The sequence below is a fragment of the Pinus tabuliformis genome, chromosome J, assembly GCF_031772625.1.
Source record: "Pinus tabuliformis cultivar Carrire ecotype Pingquan chromosome J, CPIR1, whole genome shotgun sequence".
Lineage (NCBI taxonomy): Eukaryota > Viridiplantae > Streptophyta > Pinopsida > Pinales > Pinaceae > Pinus > Pinus tabuliformis.
In genome coordinates, this window is record NC_142295.1 from 1,574,625,507 (window position 1) to 1,574,647,345 (window position 21,839).

The following is a 21,839-nucleotide window of genomic DNA, read 5'->3' on the forward strand; positions in this document are numbered from 1 at the left end:
TAAAAGAAAGGAAATGAGTCACATAACAAGCTTAAAAGTACATTGAGAAACAAACCATCAACACATGAGTCCACAAGAATCCCAAAGAGGACTGCAAAACCCTGGTCTTCCTTAGCCAAAAATTGCAGAGATATAGTGAATAATACAATGATAGCTTCTCCCTCAAGAGTCCAACCTTCCAACCTCTGAAAATGATTAAGAAAATACATAATATAGGAAAGCCAACCTCTTCCCTTGCTTCTAGGGGTCGAGCTCATCCTTCTAGGAGCTGTTTCAACTAATTCTAAACTGAGCACTAAAATCTAGGCAGTCAAAACAACTTGCCTCTATAAGCTAGGAAACTAATTCATTCATTTAATTTTCACCTTTTTCATGAATGAATCTTCTAGAAGAGGTACATAAGAGTAAAAGTGTCATAAAAGTACAATAATTACATCAAAGAGCCTAATAATCCACCCCAAAAAGTCAAACAGGGTCAAACTGCGTTTTTCTGAGCTGTAGAGTGAAATTTGGAGAAGTTTGCCTGACGGGTCGCGCGCCTCTTCCTGGGGTCGCGCTCCTTTGGGACCATATTTGGGGCACTTACCGGCGTACAAATTGAGCAAGAGTAGGCTTGCTGGAAAGGTCCGTGAGTCTACTTTCCAACCCAACTGGAATTTTTGAATTTGGTGGTCATTTGCCCCTCCAAAATTGTAATCTCCCAAGACTGCTTTCTGCAACTCAAAAATGTGGCAGAAAGTCAATTTTTGCTTGTTTTTTGACTTTCTGGAGGCCCAAAACTTCATAAAATCTCAAGTCCATTGATGAGCATATGTAAATTCTCATGAAAATTCTGGAAATGCTGAGTTTTTGCAAAATGGAGTTGCCGGGATGAAGGGTCGCGCGGGGGGTGAGACCCGTTAATGGACAAAAACCTGTAAATGGCACAAAAAATTCACAATTGACAAAATTTTCTCCAAATTTCTTGAAATTCGGGCTGAGAGTCCCCAATAAAGTACCATGCTCAATCAAAGAGGCTTTGGCCAAAATTTGGAGTGGATCGGGCCTTTTCCGTCGTTTTAGTGCCTTGGCCAACCTCCTTGGATTCGGCGATTGTAATTTTGACATTTCTCTAAAACCATGACACCTGTGCAAAAAGTGAAGGGGGTTTTTATTATTTGGCATATTGTGGACAAAAACCTCTCTCCGTTTTCTAAAATTCATCTTTGATTGCTTTGGAACATCATTTGAGTGCGACTTGTCCTGATGTGTGAAACAAGGAATTTTGTCGAAATGGAGCGAAAGGAAGGGAATAGGGGGCTTCTAAATTCTTGGGGAAATTTTTGGAAGTAAGGAGGGATGTTAGGAAGCAGGGGAAAGTGGAATCTCAGAGATTGAGTGAGGGAAAGGGGTCCGAAAGGGAAAAACACAGGTCCAACCTAGAAAATTGCCAAGTTGTAGCTAGAAACTAGGGTTTGTGCAAAAATGAGGAATTTGGCGGATCTAAGGGATGGGAAGTGTTTGATAAGGTAATTTAAGGATAGGGAAAGGTGTATGAACATCAGGAAACAAGGTTTGCTGGTGATTTGACCATCCAAGAGAAATTGCCTTCAAAACCCTTGGAGAGGGAAATGACCTTGCCTAGGCACAACTGAAGCATGAATAAGGTGTAACATGACCCAATGGAACTTAATATGATGATAGCAACCCTCTGAATGATGATAGGCTCAGCTGAATGATGACATGGGTTGACATTTGGACAACTTTGAAAAGTATGAAAGCAAACCCTAAACCTAATGCCTAGTGACCAAATTTTGCTTGAAGACTCACTGAAATGAAAAAAATTGATCTTGACACTTCAAAATCACTTTGTAAGAGCATATTTGATCACTGGAGGAAGGCTAGAAAGACTGACACTAACACTTCCTATCATCCCCAAAAATATGGTCAAACTGAAGTAGTCAGCAAATATTTGGAGACATACCTAAGGTGCTTCACTTTAGAAAAGTAGCATCAATGGGTACAGTGGCTATCGTTAGCTGAATGGTGGTATAATACTAACTATCACGAAGCCACCAAGATGACTCCATATGAATCAGTGTATGGCCAACTCCCACCTTCACCTATTTCTTATATCCCTGGATGCTCTAAGGTGCAAGCAGTTGATCAAATCCTATAGAACCATGCCGCCATGCTAGATCATCTCAAATATAATCTCCATCAAGCTCATAATCATATGAAGCAATAGGCAGTCCAACATCATTCAGAGCGCACATTTCAAGAAGGGGATTATGTATTCCTGCAGCTACAACCATATAAGCAAACATAGCTCAAATAAAAGGCCTACGAGAAATTAGCTCCAAAATTCTATGGACCTTATCCAATACTTCAGCGCATTGGAGCAGTAGCCTACAAGTTGGCAAAAAATCCATCTAGTCTTCCATGTATCATTCCTCAAGAAAGTGGTGGGGAAAAATTGCAGAATTCAAACCAGTCTATCGGAATTGGATGAAGAAGGTTCACTCTGGCTCCAACCTGAATAGGTCCTCGATACTCGTGAAAGACATCTGCACGACCACACAATCAAGGAAGTCCTCTTCAAATGGAAAGACACCTCTCCAAAAGATGCGACTTGGGAACCAACCACTATTCTTCAGTAGTTTCTGCAGCTTCAGCCTTGAGGACAAGGCTGCTTTTGATGGGGGGGCATGTTAGGGTCCAACCCTATGCCCTTTATTTATGTAATAAACCCAATAGGGTCAATTCATAGTCATAGTTAGTTAAAGAGTCAATAAAGCCCGTATTAATAATTGTAAGTGGAAAAAATATATTATTTCTTAAGTGCGGGGAGCGAGCTGAGGGGAGCACGTAAGGAGCTACAATCAACCTAAAGGCAGCGCGCAGTTATAGAGCCATGGCCCCAAGAGGGGGCCACAAAATGGACCCTCCATTTCCACCTGAGCTAGCTGCATTCCGAGATCTGGTTGCAACATGAAATAAACAGGTAGCATCTGAAAATCAACAGAATTTTGTTAAAAAAATGGAATCCATCCCCACAGTTGCTCTTTCGACTGAAGAACCCTGCAAAGTGGCATTAAACTGAGTAGAACGAGGGCTTATTGAATAGTTCACAGGCTTATGGCCCTTGCCTAAAGCTGTAGAAGCCTAGGTGCAAAGGAACCGGTGACCACTAGTCAAGGAAGGAATAAAAATCCATTTCGTTAGCAAAGGATTATTTGTATTCATATTTGAAGCAACAGAAGACAGGAATCTCATATTCAAAAACGACCCATACTTCATGGGGCCCTGGGTTCTATATCTGAATCAATGGACACCAGACTTCGATCCGAATCAGGATGTGCCCTCAGTTGTTTATGTCTGGGTGAGATTGCCCCATCTACCTCTGCACTGCTGGAACCCTATATCCTTAGAAACCATAGGCAACAAACTTGGTAAATACATCAATTGAGCAGAAAGAAGAGATCAATACTCTTATGCAAGAATTTGTGTAGAGGTAGACCTAGAGGAAGGTCTCCCTGAAGCTACTAAACTCACGATGGCTAACTAGACACACATACAAGTGCTAAAATATGAACAACTCCCATTTAAATGCCGGCACTGCCATGGCTATGGGAACTTTTCCAAGCACTGTAAAAAGAAAACACAGGATGGAGCCGAGAAGGAGAAAGGAGATCAATGGCCTCAGGTACAAAAATTAGGAACAACTAAGCAAAACAATAGGAACAAAGGGAAAACCTTTCCCACTGGGAGGGGTGCTCCCCCCAAAGCCCAAGCTGCAGGAAGCATGGCCCCTCCAAGAGCAGACATACCCATAAATCCCTTTGAAATACTCAGCACACTAGAAAAACTTCAAGATCCTGCAGACAAAGAGGTTGAACAGTAGGCTAACAATATGGAAGAAAACAAAAGGCAAGAGGAAACAACCCCTCCCCAAACTAAAACCCAAAAAGGTGCGTCTAGCTCCCAATCCTATATAGATATGACAAGGAAGAAGACCCCAGAGACATCGGGACCCTCAGAAGATGAAACAGATGAGAGGCCCTCGAAAAGAGTGGGGAGGAAATCTCACAAAGAGGCCAAAGAAGAGGAAGAAGAGAGACAAAAAATGCAAGGTAGTCAGGCCACTATAGATATGTCTATCGACAGAAATACCATAACCAGGCCTCCCAAGGGAGGTGCTGCCCCAACCCATAATAGTAAATAATGTGATTAGTCTCTTGGAACTGTAGAGGAATGGGGAATCCATCAAAATCATAAGCATTCAAGAGCCTATTGAAATCAAAACTCCCCGATATCCTCATGCTCCAGGAGACTAAAATAGAAGGCGAATCCCTTCTGGAACTCAGCAAATTAAAATGGAAAACAAAAGATGGAAAAGCAGTAAGTTCTAGAGGAACATGTGGCGGGATAGCCATACTCTGGTAGGCAAACAATTTTCAGCTTAAGAGCTCATTCTAGACGCAACACTGGATTTACACCGAACTCCGCCATCTCCTAAGTAAGATAAACTTTTCTCTCTTTAATCTCGATGTACCCATCCTCTATACAAAAAAAGGAAGAATGTTGGCAAACACTGACTAGATTTATGGAAGCATACTCCCTCAAGAACATAATTATTGCGGGAGACATCAATATAATACTCAACCCAAAGGAAAAAAGAGGAGGAACCAGCAGCAGAGACTACTTTCTTCCCTTGGTGGAAAATATGATTCAACAATGGGATTTACTGGACTTCAAGCCAGAAAAAGGGCTTTACACATGGACAAATAACATAACAGGGGAGGAGCACATATCAGCTAGGTTGGATAGATTCCTACTCGAGAGCTCCTTCCTCTCCGAGAAGATGATCATTTCCACGAAAATTCTGCGAAAGTGGAAGTCAAATCATAAACCCATCCTCCTTCTACTGGAAGAAGAAGAAAACCTGGGATCAATCCCCTTTCGATTTTTCCCTCTATGGGAAAATAGAGAAGGGTTCCTGGAAACAGTGAATAAGGCATGGTCCATCCATGTTCTCGGTTTTCCCAGCTATGTGTGGGAGCAAAATAAAAAAGCCACTAAAGAAGCACTGAAACAATGGATAAAAGAGCCCACAGACTTCCCCACTACACAACGAAAACAGAGCACAAAGAAGTTGTTGGATCTGCAAATGGGCATAGAGAAGCAAGTCATAACCAGTGCAAAAATCCACAGTGAGCAAGAACAACAAAACAGAACCCTTCGGACTTTCAAAGAGGAGGAAGAATACTTGAGACTCAAGTCTCACAATCTTTGGCTTGCGTCTGGAGACAAAAACATAGCCTTATTCCATAAGCAAATTTGAACCCATCTAACTAGAAACCACATTGCTGAAATCACCTCGCTAGACGATGCTTTACTCAAAGGAACAACTCAAATAAAAGAGGTGGAAACCTCTCATTTTCAGTTGCTGTTCAAAGAAGAAGGTGCGGTGGATGGTGAGGAAGCTCATGACTTCCTCAAGCACATCCCAAGGTTGGTAAACGAGGAGGATAACACAACTCTCCTTAAGCCATTCACTGAAGACAACATAAGCAATGTAATATGGAAGATGGAACGAGACAAAGCCCCAGGACCAAATGGATTCTCCATCCACTTCTATAGAATCTGCTAGGACACTATCAAGGCTTATCTGTATCGAATGATCAAAGGCTTCCTCCAAAAAGCCAATGTAAGAGGAAGCACAAATTCCACCTTCCCAACTCTTTTTCCCAAAGAAGCCAACCGAGAGGTGTTCGACAGATTCAGGGAAATCTCACTCTGTAATGCGTACTAAAAAATCCTCACCAAGTTACTAGCAAATAGAATAAAGCCTTTGTTGGAAAAACTCATTTCCACCAACCAAGGAGGATTTGTCAAAGGCAGGCATATCTTGGATAATGTGATTCTGGTGCAAGAAATCATACACTCCAGCAATCAACGCAAAGAGCAAGGTATGCTCATCAAACTGGACATGGCGAACGCCTTCGACTTAGTAAGGCACTCTTTCCTCCTCCAAGTTCTTTATGCTTTTGGATTAAAACTTGAATTTATTAAATTAATTAAACCATGCATTAGAGAACCTTGGATAGCCCCCCTAGTGAATGGAAAACCAGCAGAATACTTCAAAGCTTCGAGGGGAATCAGGCAAGGCTTCCGTTTGTCCCCCTTCCTGTATATTCTGATGGAAAACTCTCTCAGCAGAAAGCTCACAACTGAGAAGCTCAAGGGGACTCCTCTTGGCATTAGGGCCATAACTGGAACAACCCAATCAATCATGCCTTGTTTGTCGATGACTCCATCCTTATGGCTGGAGCCTCCATTAAAATAGCAAGAGCCTTCAATGGAGTAATCCAAAGCTTCTACAGAGTCTCCAGAGCAATGGTCAACAAGAGGAAAAGTGTAGTGTATGGTTGGGCTGTAGACCAGGGCTTGGGCAACTATGTCTCCTGGTAAAACTTCAAGTACCTTAGACTACCTTTAACCTTGGGTACCAGCAAGGCCCATCATTGGATGGGAATTATCAGCCAAATCAAGGCTAAAATGACTTCTTGGGGCAGACAGTGGCTCACCACAGCAGGGAAGCTGACTCTGGTCAAGTCAGTTCTCTCATCCCTTCCTATATACCAGGCCTCATTCCTTTTAGCTCCAAAAATTATCACCGAACAGCTAGCAAAGCTAATTCAAAACTTTCTATGGCAAGGAGGAAAGGGGAACCAAAACAAAATTCATATAGTAAACTAGGACATAGTGAAAAGGCCAATATCTGAAGGTGGACTACAGGTAAGAGATCCTAGGTTGGCCAATTTGGCAATGGGAGGCAATATCCTCTGGAAAATCTTCTCAAATCAAATTCACACTGTTAGTCAAGTCCTAATTAAAAAATATCTAAACATACTCTCAATAAGGAATATGGAAGAAGGAGCCTCCCACAAAGGTACCACGTTGTGGAAGCTATGCAACCAAGGCTGGAAGTTTTTCAAATAATATCTCTATAGAATACCAGGAAATGGGAAAAGAATTAGACTATGGGATGACAAGATCATGGGCCTACAACCCCTAAATCTTGCTCTGGAAATCACAGACCTACGCAACTGGCTCATTCAAAAAGGCATCCATAATCTTGCTGACATCTGCACTTGGGATACAATAGGAAACTGGAGTAATTGGGCCCTCCAATGTCCCCCAGACTGGATGCTCCCTCAACTCCATCAATTACTTACTAAAATCAATGGTTGGGCTCCTGTGCATCTCCAGTCGAAGGACAAGTGAGGCTGGGAGAAGATAGAAGCTTACTCAGTAAGGATGGGTTTTGCATCTCTACAAGATCAACATCATCAAATCCACACTACAAAGCTTTGGCAGCATGTTTGGGACCCATTTGGACTCCCAAAAATCAACTTCTTCTGCTGGACTCGCATGCATAGAAGGACTCTCACTAGAGATAATTTAGAGAAAATAGGAATCATTGGACCCCACAGATGCCCTCTCTGCTGCAAGGCTCAGGAAATGATCAAACACTTATTCATAGACTGCCCCTTCTCTCAAGAAGTCTGGTATCAAGAAATGATGGGGCTCAATGCCCAAATCCCTAAGTAGACATCAGTTGTTAGTCTCTTTGCAACATGGAAAGAAATCTATACACACAATCTGAAAATAAAATCTACATGGTCTAAAATCTGGAATGCAATCCAAAAATACATCTACTGGGGAATCTAGTTGGCTAGGAATGAAGCCATCTTTAACAACAGACTTCAATCCACCAACTCAGTGTCAGTCAAGGCCAAAGCTCTACTGCTAGAAACATTTGAAAACAGACCTTATAAGCATGACAACTCCCTACTACCTAAAGAACTCAGCTGGCTAGGTGAATCCCTCAAACGGGCCAGTATAAAAAAGAACATCTCCCTGCCTGGCCATAATCTAGAGTGGCGGATTTGGAATCCTCAGGAGGACTTTAAAAAGTGGTGGAAAAATTAGGGCAAAGTCACGATATTCTTTGATGGATCCTCCAAAGGAAACCTAGGGATATCAAGGGCAGGAGGAATAATTTACTCCATAGATGGGCACAAAAAGGGTAGGTTTAGTAGGGGTCTAGGTCAAAGCACAAATAACCAGGCTGAGATTCTCAGATTGCTCAAAGCATGCCAGCTGGCTTAGAGGAACAGAGTGGAAAATATTCAAATCTTCGGTGACTCCGAAATCCGGATAAAAGCCCTTAATACTGGTGACCAACTCAATAGCTCTGCTCTAAAAAAGACCCTTGAAAGAATAAGAAAGATTACTCAAAATTTCACTTCCTGCTCATTCTACCATGTCCTGAGAACTCTTAATAAGGAAGCTGCCATAATGGGTAATGAAGGATGTCTTCTAGCTCAAGGAATGTTGGCAAAGAATGACGAAGAAGTTGAAATGCACCTAATTCCTTAACATAACAGGTGAGTGGTACAAGGACGGGTTAGACAAGGTAGTGGGCCTTAGTCCCAATGCTTTTTTCCAATTCTGCTTTGAGGGAATATGAATTATGCAGATTCAAGGCTCTGGCACAGGGAATTGGTTTGTGGGATAGTTTACTGCATATGGTTTACTGCATGGACCATCGAAGGTATGGAGATTAAACAAGGCATAGAATAGAAGGCAAACAAAGAATGGGTGCTTTTTTGACACGGGGAGTGGTAAGAGATCTTATCGCACCACTTATGGAGGCTGGGCAGTATTCATCACTTGGACACGATGAGCCCTATTCGCGTGCTTCAGAGGTGCTAAGGGTCAGACAATGAGGGACCAGAAAAGCGTTGGACCTAGGCAGACGAAGATCTGATGGTTATCGCGATCGAAACATAGTAGGGTGTTAATGAAGCGGGGAGTGGTTTGCGGTTTTCATCGCACTGCTTATGGCTGCTGGGTGGTTTTTTCTCATTCGGATGCTATATACCTGAGGGCTCGACGCGTGGCAAGACAAACTGCCCATATCGCGTGCTTTCAAGGTGATAAGGGCTGGACAGTAAAGGACGCGATAAGCGTCGAATCTTGGCGGGCGAAGATCTGACGGTCATCGCGCAAGTATCAAGGTGGGGAGTTAATGCCGCGGGGAGCAGTAAGCGGATTTCATCACCCCACTTTTGGTTGTTGGGTAGTTTATTATGAATCAATGCAATGTACCTGAGGGCTCGACACGTGGTGGGACAAAACCGCGCATATCACACGCTTCTGAGGAGTTAAGAGTTGGACAGTGAAGGACGCAATAAGCGTCGGATCTGGGCGAGGGAAGATCTACGGCTACCGCGCGGTGAACAAGCAGGGAAGTTATCCCTAACGGGGGTCGGGAACAGAAGAATAGCTCAACTTATTGGCGGTGGGGCGAGGTTATTTAAATATAGTTTTAATTAGACAGACAAGTATAGGCTTGGGATTAATATTTATCCGAGATTTTTTGTAAGGTAGGAAATACTCAATTACAAAAGGAAAGTGGAAATGTAAGAAAGGAAACTCAGAACCCTATAGAAAATCAAGGAACACTCATCCATTCCAAAAGAATCAAAAGCGACAACTAAGCTCTAATACAAAAGCTAGAATAGGAGGACTATAAAAGCTAGAATCTCTCAAATGACTGTAATCAAGGTTGATTGGCCATGCCCAACCTCTTCTTATAAATAAAACGTAATCGTTTCTGTTAAAAAAAAAATTAAGTGGTTGACCCACATTTAAGAAAGGGGCCACAATTAATTGCAAATGGGCCATAATTAATAAATAAAGTGGTTAACCCATGTTATGCAAAGGACCAATAGTTGTTAGGTTGTTGAAGGTTATATAGCTATAAATAGTCGTAGTTATAAGGGAAAAATCATCGAGTCTTATTTTATAATCGAGCTCTAATCTGCTGGAGGTTTCCCCCTCGAAGAGGCAAGTGAACATTGCTTTTATCTCTGAATAATAAACTACTTACTGTTTTTCTCATTTTATTCTGTGTTCTAGGTTGTATTTCTTCACATATTTGGTATTCTAGAATTTCTCACAGGTCAAGAGCATAACAGGTACAATTTTTGGTTCAGAAGATTTAGGATTCAGAATCTTTAGAGGTATAGGCAGGTTGAGTTACAGAAAGTAGCGTATAATGCAGGTTTTCCTCATTAAAGTAGCGTATACATTCTGACATATGATTTTTGAGATTGTTGTTGGTTATGGTTATTGCTATGGTGTTCTGAGTTCAATTCTGTGTATTGGTTATAATGATTTGATTATTCCAGTTAATTGGTTGAATTTTTATTAAGGTTCGGTTGATTATATTTTGAGTGAATGGTTGATTCAGTTGTATCAGAAATTGATGATTGGGTGATTCAGGTGTGTTTCAGTGATTGTTTAACTCATTTGTGTCATAAGTTTCAATGATTGGTTGATTCAGAAGTAGATGATTGGGTTTGAGTGATTGATTGATTCAGATATGTCAGAGATAAATGAAAGTATTGCAGTGATGAATTACAGTTTGAGTTTTGATATTGATCTTAAGTGTTGATAATGGGACCAGTATGAAAATTTGTTGAAGCAGGTGGATCTAGTTTGAAAATTTGATGAAACGCGGTCCATGGAAGATGTTGAGGGTTGGAGCCTTCAGTGAGGAAGTCGAAGCTTCCTTCTAGTAGTAGTTGGTGATTATATGAGGGGGTTGTAGCTCCCTTCCAGTAGCAGCTAGAGAACGAGTGAAGGTTGTACCCTTCTGTAGGTTGGTGCCTGCATACTAGTACAAGTTTACGTTAGTACAAGAAACATGGGTTATAACTCCCTTCCAATGGAATCTGGAGAACAAGTGAAGGTTGTAGCCTTCTGCAGATGGGTGTCTGTGTACTAATATGAGTCTAATCTAGTACAAGATTGTAAACATCTTTTTATTTATATTAAAAAGAAGATAGAGATGACAACAACAGGTGGTTTTTTCTTGCATTGAGTTTCTACCTTAAATCTTGGTGTTCATGTGTGTTACTTATGTGTAATGGTTTATTTATTACAAAACATGGTTATTGTTTATCTAATGTTTAATAAAATATTGATGCACTGGCTGAATACAAACATATGATGAGTTAACTGAATCATAAGTTCACTAGATATACATTAATTGTCTTAAGAACAGTCACGTACACACGCATGTTCCTTTCAATAAAGTTGCATATAGAATCTGAATATGAAATGTAAAAAGTTATTGATTTGAAAATACTGATTCACCCCCCCCCCCCCCCCCCCCCCCCCCACCTCTCAGTATTTTTCCCAACAACCTTTCTACTCCAAGATTGGTGAATCATCCCCCATGGTTGACATCATCATATTTAATCCTATTGGTTCTTATAAAGTTGATTTTGTTGTGCATTTTTGTTTTGAAAATACTGATTCACCCTCCCCCCCCCCTCTCAGTATTTTTCCCAACAACCTTTCTACTCCAAGATTGGTTAATCATCCCCCATGGTTGAAATCATCATATTGAATCCTATTGGTTCTATAAAGTTGATTTTGTTGTGCATTTTTGTTTTGAGGCCCATTTTTTGACCTCAAAATTTTTATTACAACCGTTTCTAGCAATGTTGCTTCAAAATAAGCCTTAGCTTCTCTCTATATCATCTTCATGTGAAAATTTACCATGAAAAGGTTTCATGTATTCATGGTGGTGGTAGCTAGGTTGCATTATGGTATTTAATAAAATAACTAGTCGAGGAAGGTTAACCTTCGCATTTCTATTTTTACCTCACGCATTGAAACTATGTGATCAAATTTGATACTTGTCAATCATTATATTAGAGGGTTTCTCTCAATTACCTCCTATAGTAAACTAGAGATAAGTGTCCATTACAAACCTAACTATGACCACTACAAACTCAACTATGACCATTATCACCACGATAGCTCCCATGACAATGTTCCTTCGTATCATGCTACTAAAGTTGCCAAATGAAAAGGAAGATGTCTGCATTGACTTTTAAGTGAGTTGAAACCCTCATGATACTATTTTATTGAATATTTAAGGTCCAAACATGTTCTCACCATTATCATTCCTATAAAATGCATCTAACAAAATGTCACTGAGATTCATCTAAGAGACATCTATAGAAACATCGTTCATATTTGATACTTTTTATTACAAAGTCAATGCATAGTTTTTGAAATTTTATGTGGCATCCTTGTGATGTTACATGTAGTTTTGTTTGTGTTACAATAATTGTATTGTGTTATAATGGTCTTGTGGGAACGTTTTCATTAGAAATTTTGGTGGACCTTACTGTGCTTAATTTATTAACCGAGTTCAAACCTTTTTTAGTCCAATCAACTATGATCCTTCTAAAGTTAAACTTTCATTTAAGATTGCAATATGCACCTTGTGCTAATAAGGTTTGTCCATTGAATAAATTCATTGGTTCACTCCTACTTGTAGTGCTATGAATATGGAAGTTTTTGGGTATTATCTCTCAATTGTACATTGTCACCCTATTTAACATGGATATGTTTTCTATGTTTGGCTCATTAGCAAGGACTTGATGCTTCGTAGCTTCCCTTGTTACATTTCATAAAACATTAGTGCATGTAATATTAATGTGTATATAACTCATTGTTTTGAACAATATCACTAACCAAGCTATTTTCACCTTCACCTAAATTGTAAACAAAAAATGTTTTTTCAAATAAATCATCACATAAATTGAAATTTTTGAGAACTTCAAAGAATTTCAATACTCTAAAATTGTAAGAACTTGATCATTGCTAGAGGTCAGTGTTGACACTGAAATTTGAAACCATTTAGAAGTGCAATAAAGTTTACTTGCTTCCTCTCACTTTCCTTTTGGGTTTTAGAGTCAATGTTTACTTACATATATAAATATGGCCTTAGAGTTTTGGATTTTCAAAACAATATGCCCACTTGGTTAGATGTGAGATTTGAATTTCTTTTTTGTTAAATTTCTCTTCATCTTATCTTTTCCAAAAATAATTTTTGTGTGTATTTTTATTTTTATTTTAATAATTATTAATTTTGCATTTAAAATTAGTGTAATTTTTCAATAACTATTTTTATAAAATTCATTTAAAATATAGTGAAAAATGATTAAAATAGTAGATATGAATTAGTATATCTATATAGACTAAACACTCTTAAATATTAAATTTTACATGGTTTTGAACCTATCTATATATTTAAAAATATATTTCAAGTTTTGGAGATAAAAAATTAATTATTTTTCATTTAATATTTGATATTGTATATATAGTAATTTCTAGTTTAAATTCATGGGAATATTTGGGATGGTTGGATGGAATGGTTATTATCTACGCCATCAATGTTCAAATCCATACTATTTACATCATGCATTATCATTCCTTCAAAAAATATAGGTTTATAGCTTCAAGCCTTGTGAATTTTAAGTGAATATTCATGTGGGTTGGCCTGATGCCAACAATGTCACTTTAGCCCTCGAGTTGTAGAGTGAGTCTAATTTATCTTCTCAAAATAGTTTGTAATATCTTCTAAGTGGGCATCAAAGCTAATCTTTATTGATGCCAAGGTGATGTCCAAATTAAAAGGATATTAGCATACACTTATATATCTCTTTAAGTCCTTTCCAACAAGTCTTTACATGCCCTCTAATACCTCTCCATTGAGGAGAAATGAATTTTCAAAATCATAAAACCACATATCAGTCCCCTACTCAAGTTGGTCCTATCTTGGAGAGGTTGGCATTATTTGGAGACACATTTCTAGTATAAGTAAAAGTCACTTTGACCTTATCCAATCATAAACTTGACCAAGCATCAAGGATATGTAGCTAGGCCTAAGGAAGGAAGGAGGTAGGTTTATACCGCATGAACCTTAAGATGAGTTGAAGAACCAACAATTTTTGGTTTTGGTTTCTATCTTTGGGTAATGATTTATTAGTCAATTTTTTTATTAATTCTTGGAACAATATCTTAGTTATATTTGTGCAGACCTCAACCTCTTTTCTAGCTTGGACCTTCATCCTTTTAAAGAAGCAAAACTCTGTCCTTGGAGAGTAGTTGAACTCAACCTATTTCAAGTGTGAGGTAGGCTTGTTAGTAGAGCGAATATTGGCCTAAGGTAGGTCTGAAGTAAGAATGACTTTCAACATGTCAAGGAAAAACATTTAGGCCTATAATTTTGTCCCCCAGTGGATAAACCTGAACCTGCAACTTTAGCCCTGTGAAGGATCTGCATTATTCACCTATAATTTGTCATCTTTTGGGCCTTCTTTTACATAATAATTTAGCCTATTTTATGTAGACCTTGGCCTGGAAAAGGAGAAAACTTTAGCCTCAAAATTTGGCTCATATTTTCGTCTATATGCTTCACCTATTTAGATCTTATCTGAAGCAGACTTGAAGAATTTTTTGTAGTAGCCTTCCTAGAAGCATTCTTAAATAGTTGCAACATACATAGAGAAATCCTTAACAACCTTCTTTGTGTCGACTTATAACTTGATTTATTGAGCACTTAGGAGCATACTTGTGCTTTGATTTATTAAGCAATTTGGAGTTAATCTTGGATACTCCTTGTTACACACTTAAAGTTAAATTTGGAAAATATTTTGGAGTTGAACTTGAAGTCTTCCTTGTAGCATAACTTGAAGCGTCTTTGAAGTAGTCTTCGGGAATACTTGGATGAAATCTTGAATCAGTGTCTTGGAAAAAAATTGAAGTATATTTGAAGTGCTTTTATAGTTTGGATACTAAGAGGATCGATGTCCTCATTCAAGGTTGGATCATTGTATGAATTGAATTTTTTGTAATGGTTGGAGCCATAGTTTTAGGATCGGTGTCCTCATCATTTGAATTATTTCAGGATAAACTATTCTTATTTCATTACTTGTGTTCTGGTATATCTTGTATTTCCTATTGTGAAAAAATATTAATTGGCATAATACAACAATTGAAAGAAACATTGATTTACCCCCACCTCCCTCGGTATTTCCAACAATTGGTGTCAAAGCCAACTTCTTCAATATTAGACTAACAACTAGAAGAAGGATTTTTTATTCACAATGGTTAGTGAGGAAGAAACTAAGGTTCCCCTCTTTGATGGAACACATTTTACTTTTTGGAAAATCAAGAAGAAGTTCTAGTTGATGTCTCTTGGAGTGAAAATATGGCAGTCAATTATAGATGGATATAAGATCCCATCCCTTATACCAACAAATATGGATGAAAATAAATCATATGTAGAAAACTAAGGCCTTGAAATCATAACAAGTGGTTGGTAAAATTCATAGTTCACCAAGGTTATGATTTGTGAATCGGGTAAAGAAATGTGGGATAAGCTAATTAGAATCTATGAAGGAGATGGCAAGGTAAAAAAGGAAAAGCTCCAAATATTTAGAAGGATGTTTGGAAGTCTCAAGAAGAATGATGAAGAAGATATTGATGATTAATTTCTCTGAGTAGATGAAGTAGTAAACTCTTTTAGAGGGCTAGGTGAAGATGTCAAGGAAAATATAATTGTCCAAAAAAAATTTAAGATTTCCTCCATACTGTTTTGATGTTAAAGTTTGTGCAATAGAAGAACAAAATGATTTGGATAACTTATCAATGGATGAAATTCATGGAATCATCATAACATATGATATCAGGTCAAGAAATTCAACTCACAAGGAAGTTGCATTCAAGCCATTAAATTCATCAATAAAGGGGAAAAATTATGATTGTAGTAGTGATGATTCTAACATTGAAATGGCATAATTTGTCAGGAAGCTAAAGAAAGGATAAAAAATTGACGGTGAGTTACCACTCATTTATTTTAGATGTGGTAAAATAGGATATTATGTAGCCAAGTTCCCTCCAACGATGATATTGATGATGAAGACAAACCCAAGAAAATAACGTTCAAGAAGTGAGGCTCAAGCGAAAACAATTTCGTGTCCAAGAAAGGTAGCGATGATTCTGATGAACATGAAGAATATGTTGGAAGAAAATAAATATTGTTCATGGCCTTCACAAATGAAATAGATAATCCAAAAGAAGAATATGAAATTCCAAAAGAAGCAAAAGAAAATATGGATGAAGTATTGATTAGTATTGTAAAAACCCACTATTTAAATATACAACTAATTAGATCAATTATGCAATTTATAATCGACACACAACTATTCAACTAATTAGCATAGAATTTTGAAAAACATGAGCACAGATGACTTACATGTAGCGACAATATTCCTTACCTGTGATTTCAGAGTTGAATGTTATTTGAATCCGGCTAACCCAGCGCTAACCACAAAATCTTTTTGGGGACAACCGTAGGCTCAGCTGCGCATAATCTTTCTACAATTGGCCACCCCCAAGCCCTCAATCAATGTAGTACTTCCAAGGTTTCCTTTGTCTCTCAACACTCTTCTCCAAAAGAATGATCATCTCATTCACCTCTTCGTCCATTAAATAGAACCAACTATTCCAAAAATGAAGGGGAATTGGAAAGGGATCCGCATGCACACGATCCATGTGTCAACATGCAACTTTTATTTCTTTGTTTTAAGTTCATAATTCAATATGTCTCTTAATTTAACTCTTTCTTATTCTATTCCTTTTTACTTTTTGTTAACTTTACTTATGTTTACTATTTTTATAGTTTACTTTTATATATATTTATTTAGAACTCCAATTTATTATTTACTATTATTATATTTTCTTCATCATCTATTATTTATTTAATATTATTATTTCTTATTTCTTATTTATTTACTTATATATTAATATTATTTTATTGTTTTATTATTTATTATTTTTATTATTATTATTACGGGGCATTACAAGTACCATAAAAGGAAATGAAAGGCTCAGGAAAAATATTGGAAGGTTAGCTTGGGAAATCATTTCTCTCAAAATTGAGAAATAAGAAACTAAGGGAATAGAAGAATCCTTGAAAAATAAATTAAAGGAAAAGGATGAAAATTGTGAAAAATTGGAAGTTGAAGTAGTATCTTTATAAAGGGAGTTGGAAAAATCCAGCAAGAATCTGAGGAGTTCTGAAACCTTGGATATTATTCTCAGTTTCCAAAGACCATAACATAATAAATATAGACTTGGCTATACATGCAAACCTTCAGATGCAAAGGAAGATACTAGTGTTCACCATGAAGAAAAACCTAGATGTGTTGCTTGTGTCCTTAAAGGATCTCATCATAATAATGTTGTAGGAAGCAAGGTTCAACCAAGGAATGAGAAGTGGTCCTTCCCAAAAAGGAATATCTCATAGGGAAAAACTTATAATAATAGGTATCAAACTATTTTTCTTGGAAAAATTTTCTATTTCAAAAAATTTGGTCATCAAGAAAAACATTGCAAGGCATATAGGGAAAATCACCAAGATAAGATTGTTGACAAAAAGAGGCAAGATCAAATCAAAACATATCATTCTTTTTCTCCCCTTTAGAAGTATAGGCTAGAATGTTACAAGTGCATCAACCTAGGCCATGAAGCATAAAATTTTCCATTAAATTCTAGAGAAAGAGTTTGGAGAAAGAAGATTGAAAAATCTATTTTTCGCACATGTAGTCTAGTTATGTATGCCAAAAACAGGGAAATTCAATGGCTTGTAGGTAGTGGATGTTCAAGACACATGATAGGTGACAAGAAAAATTTCATCTCATTGAGCACAAAAAAGGATGGCAATGTGACCTTTGGAGATAATTATGGATCTTCTAAAATTGTTGGAAAGCACATAATGAGTCTCATCAATGGCAAGGGAAAAACAAAAAATGCACCATATGTTGAAGGGATTAAACATAATATTTTGAGTTTCAAGTAGATATGTGATCCAGGACATGATCTCATTTTTCATGCCAAGGATTGTGATATAAGGAGGTCATCTACAGGAAATTTGGAAGGAAAACGAGTAAGAGAAACAAATAATGTATGCATTATCAGTTAAATTCAAGAGAAATATGTTACATGAGTCAATCAAATGAAATATGGATATGGCACAAGCGTTTGGGAAACCTAAGATTTGATAACTTGGTGAAGATCATCTAAAATCAAGCAATAAGATATATCGACTAAATATCAAAGCTAAAAAATATCATTAATTTGTGTACCATGTAAACATGGAAATCAAACTATGAACAACTTCAAAACAAAGGAACACTCAACATCAATACCTCTAGAAATCATTCATGCATATTTTTGCTTTCCAACCAAAACTCCAGCTCTATAAGGACAAAGGCCCTTTATATTATTTATAGATATTTATACTAGAATTATGTGGTTATTTTTCATAAGATATAAGTCAGAAGCACTGGATTGTTTTAAAACTTTCAAAACAACAATTGAAAATTAAAGCGAGTTGAATATCAAATGCTTAAGAACAAATATAGGTAGATAATTTACCTTAGGAGAATTATATGAATTTTATGAAAACATGGAATCCAAATGGAAGTTTCTATTGCTAGGACTCCACAACAAAATGGAGTAGTAGAAAGAATAAATAGATCTATACAAGAGATTGCAAGAATAATGTTGTAGAAAGTTGAGTTATAGGTTGAATTTTGGAAGGAGGCAATTGGGGCAATAGTCTACATCATGAACAAAGCTAAAACTCAAGTAAAGAGTTATTAAAATCCATACAAACTATGGAGAGTGTTATCACTGTAAATAAATAAATAAGTAAAAATTTGGACAACTGGTTTGGTTCCAAAGTTTTACGACTAGTCCTGGTCAAAGTCATTTTTATTATTTTGTTTAATAAGTCTAGAACATAGAGTGGAGTCTTGTTCCCATTATCAAATAAGGTCAAAAATCTTGTTTTACCTATCACTAATCCCACATTGATTCAAAGGTGTCATGTGTCAAGGTTGTTTCAAAATTGGCATGCACTATGAAATCACCAAGGAGTTTTCGTAGCGCAAAACTCAGAAAATATACTGTGTGCACTACGAAATTAGGGATTTGTAGTTAGGAGATTTCGTAGCGCAAAACCTAGAATTTTCACTGGCTACGCTACGAAATCGGGGATTCGTGCCAGATCTTTTCTAGCTGTCTAATACATCGAAATCCATTAATGTTTCATCACCATGTGTCAGTCCATGAACCTTTCTTATCACATGCAGCCATTCATTCTCATCATTAGATTAGTTAGGGGTCTTGTATGCACTCTTTCAAATTTCAAAAAAGGGTAAGGTAAGGTGAGTTGGTCTTAGTCTTTTCCATGTTCCTTCATGCATAAGAAGACAATTGGCAAGCTCAGGTATGTCATTCACCAGAATTATTTGAAAGCTCAAGTGAGGAAATTCTCTGTTTCAAGCTCAAGCGAGGCAGTTTCCAAATTCAGACAGTGCGGGTTCTTTCAAGTCTCCTTGCAGGTGTCTCACAGAAATGTCTGAAGAAAGGAAAAATCATAGATCAGGCTGGTGTCTTAGAGTTGAGCCTGAAGGCTTAGATGTTCTCACAAGGAACAAAGAGGTTGAACATGAATTCAAACAAGTGGGCTGCTGGAAATTCTGTGAAAAACTTCAGGGTGGTCACATTCAAGTAACCAAGGACTTTGCCTTCAATTTCACTGGTTTGAATTCAAGGGTTGGAGTGCTAGAAATACCATTTTCTCCTGAGGTTATATCTACAATCACAAATATTCCTAGAGGCCAAGGGAGATGGTTTAAGAACTTCAAATTTCAAATGGCACCCTGCCAGGAATTTTTGAACCCAGAATTCATACGCTCAGAATTAACCAAATCAATGCCTAGAAGCTATGTGAAGGATTCACATGCCAACTTTCTTTCATGCATCTAAAGATATTTTACCTATGAAGGGAGATACCATAAGGTGTACTCTTACCATTTTAAGATTCTATTACATTTCACTGGAAAACTATCTCTAGACTTACCTTTTTATATGTTTCGTAGCTTAGGCAAATTGTCTGATAAGGTTCAATTGAAGAAATAAGCTTGTGAAACCTTGTTGTTTCGTCATGGTTTGATCAAGTTAATTGTTTTACATGAGCTTTATAAGATAGGAAGAGAATGGTCTGCTTTCTTGTTTATGACAGGCTTTAGAACTGAAACAAGTCTTAGCCTTAAGGCTAAGGAAATATCTTCACCAGCAGTAAGCCATCAGGAGGAAGCAAGATCAAGTAGGTTTGTGAAATTGAAATCCAGAAAGTAGGTGAAGGAGCCTATGACACCACTAATGGTTCAAGATACCCCTCAATAATCATAGAAGAAGAAAGTTCAGATCAAGGAAGTGGCACAAGAGCAATCTGTTGATAAAATTGTCCAAAGAAGAGTAACCAGATGTCAATTAGCCAAGGAAAAGGGGAAAACAGTGATTACTGATGAAAGTCCAGCGTCAAAGGGAAGTTTTAATTATCTCCTCCAGGCTATCGACATAAAAGAGACCCCTCTGGTCCAAGTAGATTTACTTGAAGCAGATAAGAACAAAACAAAAAGAGTTGAATCTTCTAAAAAGCTTCAATTTGATGACCAGGTCTCAAAGTTTGTCTTCAAACCAAGAAGACCTGTGACTAGACATTTAAGAAGGTTACAAGAGGTAGAGCTAGAAGCAAGTGAGACAGGGGAGGTAAAAAAATTCCTTGAAGAGCCTGTGGTTCCATCAATACAATCATCACTAGTGCACAAAGATGACAAAGGCAAGGCAATTATCACTCAAGAAGAAGAATGTAGCTTTGAGGATGTCAAAAATAAATTGGTGTCTACCAATCTTGAGATTGCCTAACTCAAGAAAAGGGAAAGAAGACATGCAGTTGAAAAGGCAAATTTCAAAAGAGTAAAAGCCAGTTGGGAAGATGGAAAAGTTCCAAGATATGAAATAGTGAGCAGTCATGCTCAATATTTCACTTGGACCGTCCCTGCAATAAAAGAGGCAAGATATGTCAGAAGGATCAATGGAAAATTAAGAACTAAAATCTGAATGATGAAAAGACAGATTGAAGATTTGAAGATTCAACTGAATGAACCAGAAGAACAGCCTCAGCATAAATGAACCTAACAGTAAGTAAAGAAATTTTGACACAATTTTGATGCGAAACTTACTTTTTGAAGATTGAAGATTATTTTTGGATGGAAAATGTTAGTTTTGGTTGGCTCATTAGCATATGGAGAAGCCATTAAAAATCCCAAGAATGACAAAAACTGTGTTTTTGACTCACACGGCAGTTTCGTAGCACACTACGAAACTATTGAAACTGCCAGTTTTGTTTTGTGGATCAATCCTGAAATGAAATGGGGGACCATTATGAAAGTATGCTACTACAGAGACACAAAAAGGCCACTTTAGAAGTTTTGAACCTTAAGCAAAGGAAAATTCAAGAGATGAGAAACATATAAAAACTCCAAACCTTGCGCTATGAAAATATCAGTCATTTCGTAGCTCAGAGAGTTTGTCAGGCTTCAGGCAGCATTAAAGAGGTTTTTGTCTTAACATGAGTCTATGAACAGGATCTGAGGATTAATTCAATGCACCACATGTGATTAAAGGACACAATAGGGTTAGCAGACTTTGAAGAACCTTCTTGGAGACCAAAGCAGAAATACAGGGGCAGTTTCCTAATATCCAAGAACAGTCAAAGGACAAGCAATCAAAGGCCAACATGGAGTTCAAAGTCATCACTCAAGCCAAAGTTGAAGAGGGACAGCTGTCAAAGAATGAGTTTATTTCATAGTTAAGGTTGTTGCCAGCATAATAAGGAGTTACACTCCTAGTTGTATTAGGTCTCTAGGATTGCTAGTTAACAGCTAGTTGTAACTAATAGTTTGTTTAAGGATCAATAGGTGTTAGGTCAAGTGAAATTCGAATTCCCCCCATGCTAGAGGAAGGAATCCAAGATTGTAATGAACTCTATATATGACAAGAGA